At 42.9% G+C, this 6,000-nt stretch overlaps 1 long non-coding RNA gene across 11 annotated transcripts in view; it reads right to left on the bottom strand.

The window, feature by feature from the left end:
* Positions 1–5,409: 5,409 nt before the first annotated feature.
* Positions 5,410–6,000, bottom strand: part of LOC109144868 — a 53,495-nt gene continuing 52,904 nt past the window's right edge. For all 11 annotated transcript variants that reach the window (XR_005601842.1, XR_005601843.1, XR_005601844.1 and 8 more), the window contains one exon: positions 5,410–5,916. This is a non-coding gene — a long non-coding RNA (uncharacterized LOC109144868). The remainder of the gene's footprint in view (positions 5,917–6,000) is intronic.

The following is a 6,000-nucleotide window of genomic DNA, read 5'->3' as shown; positions in this document are numbered from 1 at the left end:
AATTTGACCAATGGATGGGGAAGCTATGAGGGAGGGTCAGACAGAGAGGGAGACACGACTATGGGGTTTGTTTGAGCTTCATTTTCACAAGGAACCAGACTAAGATCCGCCCACTAATGAAATATGCCATGCTCCTGCTTATCTGGTGACACACTGGAGTGTCTCTCCGCTTCCTGGTGCATTAAACTTCATTTAATACAAAATCTGCCTACGACCTGGTGTCATCTCAGCGGTTCTTTCTCTGAGATCACTGCACATAAAGCATTTCAAAAGTGGAATTTAAACCTAGGGTCCCAGATCTAAGGACCCAAACTTTGCCTAGTTGTACCCTAGTTGTACAAGTAAGCATCCCTGCAGCTCCAACCAAAGCCAACAGGAGCCACAGTATATTAGGCACGTTGGGTTATGGCAGTATTTTTTGATGAACTGTTGGTGCTTTTGAGACTTGAGTTTCTTCATCATAGCTCAGTGCTCAGGAGAGAGGGAAGAAAGAGAAGTGTGTTGGTCTAAGGCTAAAACAACTAATTTATGTACTTACACTGTGACTTAAGAAAGTTCTGCTCTAAGTGAGTTTATTAAGTGGAGTCAGGATGTCTGACAGCTAGCAGAGCCTCTGCAAATAAGACAAGGCTGTTGGTAGTAAAAAGTAGGAATCCGGTTAAAAAATAGCTCCTCCAGTTACAAGACTACTTGAAATATTGTACTCTGGAAATGTTTGTGTTTTAAGCTGTTTTAGTGTACAGCATAAGCCATTGACTTGTTGGGGTTTTTTATTGGTTTTGTTGTTAAACCTATGAGGGGAAATGTTTTTCTCCATTCACTGGACAGCAGCCATGAATTAGTAATGACCGACAATGTTTCAGAACTACGTGTGTATTTAATCTGCATTGAAAGACATGTTTATCTTCTTTCTGGGGGCTAAAGGAAGTTTTAATATTGGTGCTGGTAGTGAAGTGCAAACTGCTGTGGCAGGCAGGTGAAGATCTCCCACACGTGGATGCTCTGCATTCCAGCACGGGGTACCAGCTCAGCCCACACCACTGACAGGCAGTTTTGTTCTCCATCAGCCTTCGTGACATTGGCTCACCACCCAAATTAACCTCATCCTGTTAATTCCCTATCTCAGCCCAATCCTGTTGTATCCCTTTTTTCTTTCTGTTTTGAAGATGAAAATGCACCTCCACACCAGTGGGCCAACACCAAGCTCTCATGCAGGCAGTGAGGAGGTCTCAGCTGCTGGAGGAAATCACTAACACTTTGAGCTTGTGCTCAGTGCTTCCTGAGCAGCATCCTAGACCTGTGTTATCTGAGAATACAGGTACTTATTTCAGTGATTGCTTTATGAAGTTATTGTAGCTAAGTCTGCAATGATTATATTGGATCATCTATGGAGGCAATTTCCTCTGTCCAGGGGAAACAGAAGTAGAGGAGGAGGATCATATAATGTGCTAAACTGACATTTGAGAGACCTTGGTTTAATTTCTTCCACAGACTTCCTTGGACAAACTGCAAAGTCTCCCACTTCTACCATTTCCAAAATGAATGCGGAAATTTCATCAAATTTGCCTTCTGGAGCAGCAAGCAAAATGTGAAAAAAGCTAAGATGGTGGTGCTACATAAGTACCTCTCAGAGAGATTCCGATGGATGTGCACAAAGAGCTTAAGTTCGTGATCTTCACCTGCTTTATACGAATATAGGTTGGGAGGAGCTCTGCTGATGCAGAAGGAGAGTGAGAGAGAGGTGGGCTCCCACGACTCACAGTGGTAAGGCCCCTCAATGAGGTCTCCTGATTCTTGAAGCCTGCTTGAAGCAGCAGATTCTTTTCCCTGATCCCCCACTGCTCAATTACTCCAGCCACTTTTCCTGGTGATCAGGCAAGTAGAAATATTCGACTCAGCCCATGCACTGCTATTTCTTCTGCCCTAACTCTGCCATCACTACATTTGGAGTCTCTAGGGAGGGCAGCAATAGCAGTGGCATCTTCACAGCTGCTCTACAAGCTTTATCTGTACAAAATGTACTATTCAAAATGAATGACTTCAATGAAAAAATGGGGAAAAAAATAGCAAAAAATTTCAAAAAATCTTTTGGGCTTTAAAAGTTTAAGGAAATTATCACTTTTTTTGGCTACATAAGCTTCACAGTACTTCTCTGTTTGGGTGGAACAGGATAATCCCCAAAAGCCACACCTAAGTAATTCCAGTATTTCTGCTAATGTGTATACACTTTACTTCTGTAACCTGAACTAGCATGTTCCCAGCTAGCTCAGGTATTTCTGCATGGCACTTCATGGAATAAATACATCCCAGTTGCCCTTAGGCCAATGTCCTGTCTTATGACTGTCATTTACACCAACTGAAAGCATTTCCTTTTCCTTCCACCTCAGTTTTGCTCTGATCCTGCTGGAGTTGATATGCTGGATGATGGAGGGATAGAGCAAAGGATAAGGGGACTGTGTAAGAAGAGAGGTTTAAATGAAGCTTCCAAAATCCCATGGAAATATATGAAAGTAACATACAGGGGCATATACATGTACTGAAGAGGGATTAGGATGCTTGAGGGAGTGCTTGAAGTTAGCTTAGTCATGAAGGTGATCCAGAGAAATCTAGAATGGTACAATAAGGAAATGCAAGAAAATTTGAAATGTCCAAGGATGCAGCCTCTGGTCATATTATCAAAAGAAGCATTTAAAGGGAAAACAAAGTGAATTTCATGGCACCTTGCAATTTCTGACTAGTATAGTGGATTTGAATTAATTTCTTCAACTGGAAGTGCGGTATTGAGGAAATCATGGTCTTGTCCTATGTTTTTATGAAAACTAACAAGCACCAGAGGTGTGAACAGGATTATATTGAGTCACACATATCTATCATATTTAATAAAATCCTGGACATGGTAAGATATCAAGCCATAAGTCTTTCTTTTCCCTAAAGTGGCTCAACTGACTTCACCTGCGATCTCTTGGAGGAACCTTTCTGGTCTCTCTCTGAGACCAGAAGAGGAAAAAGTGTGTCCACTCCTTTCTGAGGGTGAAGACAACTACATCATGCATATGGCAGTGACAGGTAAGATTGAACTAGGGCCTTCTTGTGGCCTTCAGCAGCTCTGATGCCAGAGCACATCCCTGCCCTTCCTGAGAATTATATCGATTGAAATTCCCCAGTATTGCCCAGTGGACATACTGATTCAGGTTGACCCCTCAGGGTTAGTGCATTTGGGGATTGGGAGGTTGCTCTTTCACAGATGTGTGCACACAGACTCTGACTCAGTGGACCCAGGTATGACACAGCCACTCCAACAGCTGCATTTCTCCTTTCACGATGTTCGGACTCCAGAGTGCCTCCTTGGTCTGGGTGAGCAGGGCATGGTGTAGAGTGGTTTCCAGCCCATGCCATGCCATTGGGCCGTTCAGAACAAACAAACATGGCCTCTGGGGGTCTTTGTGGACAACCTAGCACCAGTCTCAAGCTCTGGGATCTTAGTGTGGAGATGTGCTGTGATCTGTCCTAGGAGAAATGACCTTCAGATAGTATTAAGTGAATGATGGCTTGCACCATAAAAACCACCACAAATATTTTATTACAGCCTGGTAAAAAGGACAAGTTTTTGCTTGTTTAAAAAGCTGGCATTTTACTGAGCTGAAAACTGAAATACACCTCAGATGAGGACAGTGCTTCACAGTTCCCACAAGCTGTTGTTACACTGCATGTACCTGTGTAAACTGCATTACCAAGCTATTTTTTATTCCTTCGTCTTTCCATTTCCAAGCTTTCTCTTTTGTGCACTAATGGTGAGGCAAACATTTACAATGAACAATATGCTCTTCTCTTAAAAAGATTTTGGCTTCCTGTTTGGATTGATTAGTACATGGATGTCTTTGGGGCACCAAATGACAAAATAGAGGTGCTTGTCCGTGCTGCCAAAAGGTCCAGTTCATCTCTAACAAAACTCCAGGGAAAAATAACCAAAACAACCGACAGTCCAACAATGGACTTGTAACACGGCTGGGTTTGACTCAGACCTTCAGTGTTCAGTGTTAGTCTCTCAGAAAGCTAACATTGATTCAGAGTATCTATTGCAGAGCCAAAAGCTAAACCACATGGTGGGGAGGGCAAAGGGAGAGGTGGAGGCAATTTGCAAATGGAAGACTGTGTGCATTATTCAGGCTTTAACATTGCTTGCATTCATGGAGCAATGCCCTTCAGTTTGGGAAAGCATCACAAGCACAGCTCCTGTTTGGCTGGATGAATGAAAGGCATCTTACAGAATCTGTATGTGAGACCATTAGCCTGACGTCCCAGGCACTGCAAAAGCTCCACTGATAAACCACATCTCTTGAAGGAGACTGGTGTCCTTACATCACTGACACAGGCAAAACCCTCAGATTTATGCCAATAGGACCTTGTCTACTGTCTGCTCTCCTTGCCAGCATTTTCCACTGTTGCCACCCAGGGGACACAAATACAGGGAAAAAGAATAAAACAAATGATTTTGTCTCATCATTTAAAAGGTAATTTCATAAGTTTGGGTGTGGGTTCTGGAATTAGTGCACTGGCAGAAACAGAATCCCAGTCATTACATTCCAGTTCTCATCAGTAGCTCTTTGACTGTTTCGACAATGGAGGGCTGTACTGTGGACCCTCATTTTCTGTGAGGGTTTATTCTAAGGCATGGAGGAGAAAGGCAACTCAGTCTTGGCTGTGGAACAGTTCAAGAGGAGAGACAAGATCAAAACCAGGTCTCTAGATTCATAGCCTTGTCAATGGACAACAGGGCCTCTCGAGGTTGTTTTATGCATCTGCAAATGGAACAAAATTAGTTAACAGTGTGTTAAAGACTCCTCTGACCATCTGTAACCTGGTTGAACCAAACTCCTGTATTATTCTGAAGAAAAAAACCTGGCAGGTCTTCAACATCATGAAACCCTGAATAGTCACGGGCTCTGACCACTCAGTTAGTCGTCATCAAACTGACTGATATTGGTTCACTGGTGGAGAAGTAGCCATTTTCAGACAAAATACTTGAGCTACCAGCTTCAACTCCTCCAAACATTTAAATACAGAAACAGTTCATGATCTTGTATTTTATTGCTTTGTGGGGTTACTTGTGTGTCTAAAAGTCTCTTCCTGAAGCATTTTGGATCAGTAACCCTTTGAAACACAGACTTGCCAAATCCATCTTTGGATAAACCTCATCACTCTTAGAGCAGTTGTGTGGGTGTATTTGGAAGCAGTCCTAAGCAAATCCCAGATGAACTGCATAATTCTTGTGTAAAATAAAAATATATGGGGTGGGAAGAGTTTGTGGCATTAAAGAGAGCCGGGGGAAGAGTGAATGAGAGAAAGCACGTTAAACATAAATACGAGGTGATCCTACGTCAAGCAAGAGGCTAAACAAAATGCCATGCATGAAAAAAAGAAAACTGTTTCTTTAATAGCAAAACAGGCTTGAAAGATCAGGCTTCCTCACCCTTACAAGATAATTGGTTGTTGTATGTTGGAAGGGATGTCAGGAGATCTCTAGTTCAACCTTCTGAGAAAACCACGCCCACATATGAGGTGCTTTGTTCTACTCTCCCCTTCTTGCATCTTTACAATTAATGTCCTGAAATGACACTCCTTAGGGACTTTTCTTGTCCTTCTCAAAACCAAGACGAAGCAAAATATGAAACTCTTCTTTTGGCTCACTCTGTTCAAAAACTCAGTGTCAGTCATATCCAGTTGGTGTATCATCAGTGTAATCCCAGTGAGGTGCTTGCTCTCATGGGACACCTGTTGGAGAACGTTGGTCTGAATGGTCTTCTAGGTCTTCTGCATTTGGGGTGGCTTTGGCCTCAGAGGCTCCTCCCTGAATTAGCCAGACAAGCTGAGAACAGGAGATCAAGTGACACTTGACACTTTTCTTCCTCACCCATCCTGATAACAGAAATCACAGTTTGGAATCAAAATACCAGGGAAGTTCATGTCTCCCCCGTGCCTGATTGCCTCGACTGTTCCCGT

The sequence above is a fragment of the Corvus cornix genome, chromosome 4 (assembly GCF_000738735.6).
Source record: "Corvus cornix cornix isolate S_Up_H32 chromosome 4, ASM73873v5, whole genome shotgun sequence".
In the NCBI taxonomy this organism is placed as follows: domain Eukaryota; kingdom Metazoa; phylum Chordata; class Aves; order Passeriformes; family Corvidae; genus Corvus; species Corvus cornix.
Note: the sequence above shows the minus strand (reverse complement) of the source record. Positions and strands in the feature narration are given on the sequence as shown.